At 53.1% G+C, this 753-nt stretch overlaps 1 long non-coding RNA gene across 1 annotated transcript in view; it reads right to left on the minus strand.

The window, feature by feature from the left end:
* Nucleotides 1-753, minus strand: part of LOC105545325 — a 15,699-nt gene that overhangs the window by 11,240 nt on the left and 3,706 nt on the right. Inside the window, exon 2 of the long non-coding RNA XR_001006901.1 lies at nucleotides 365-370. This is a non-coding gene — a long non-coding RNA (uncharacterized LOC105545325). The remainder of the gene's footprint in view (nucleotides 1-364; nucleotides 371-753) is intronic.

Consider the following 753-nt stretch of genomic DNA (forward strand, 5'->3'; position numbering starts at 1 on the left):
CACTCATCCATCCATCCACTCACCCTCCATCCACCCACCCGGTCATTTAGCTATTCACCTGTCCATCCACCCACTTACCACTCACTCACCCACTCGTCCATCCATCCACTCACCCTCCATCCACCCACCTGGTCATCTAGCTATTCACCTGTCCATCCACCCACTTAACTCTCACTCACCCACTCATCCATCCATCTACTCACCCTCCATCCACCCACCCGGTCATCTAGCTATTCATCTGTCCATCCACCCACTTACCACTCACTCGCTCACTCATCCATCCATCCACTCACCCTCCATCCACCCACCAAGTCATCTATCTATTCATCTGTCCATCCACCCACTCACCCACTCACCCACTTACCTCTTACTCGCCCACTCATCCATCCATCCCATCTACCCACCCACTCATCTATCCATCTACACATTCACCCACTTACCCACTCACCCACTCATCCATCCATCCACTCACCCTCCATCCACTCACCCAGTCATCTATCTATTCATCTGTCCATCCACCCACTTAACTCTCACCCACTCATCCATCCATCCACTCACCCTGCATCCACCCACTCAGTCATCTATCTATCTACCCATCCACCCACTTACCCACTCACTCACCCACTTATCCATCCATCCACTCACCCTCCATCCACCCACCTGGTCATCTAGCTATTCACCTGTCCATCCACCCACTTACCACTCACTCACCCACTCATCCATCCATCCACTCACCCTCCATCCACCCACCCA

Source organism: Mandrillus leucophaeus, unplaced genomic scaffold (assembly GCF_000951045.1).
Source record: "Mandrillus leucophaeus isolate KB7577 unplaced genomic scaffold, Mleu.le_1.0 Scaffold325, whole genome shotgun sequence".
Taxonomy (NCBI): Eukaryota; Metazoa; Chordata; class Mammalia; order Primates; family Cercopithecidae; genus Mandrillus; species Mandrillus leucophaeus.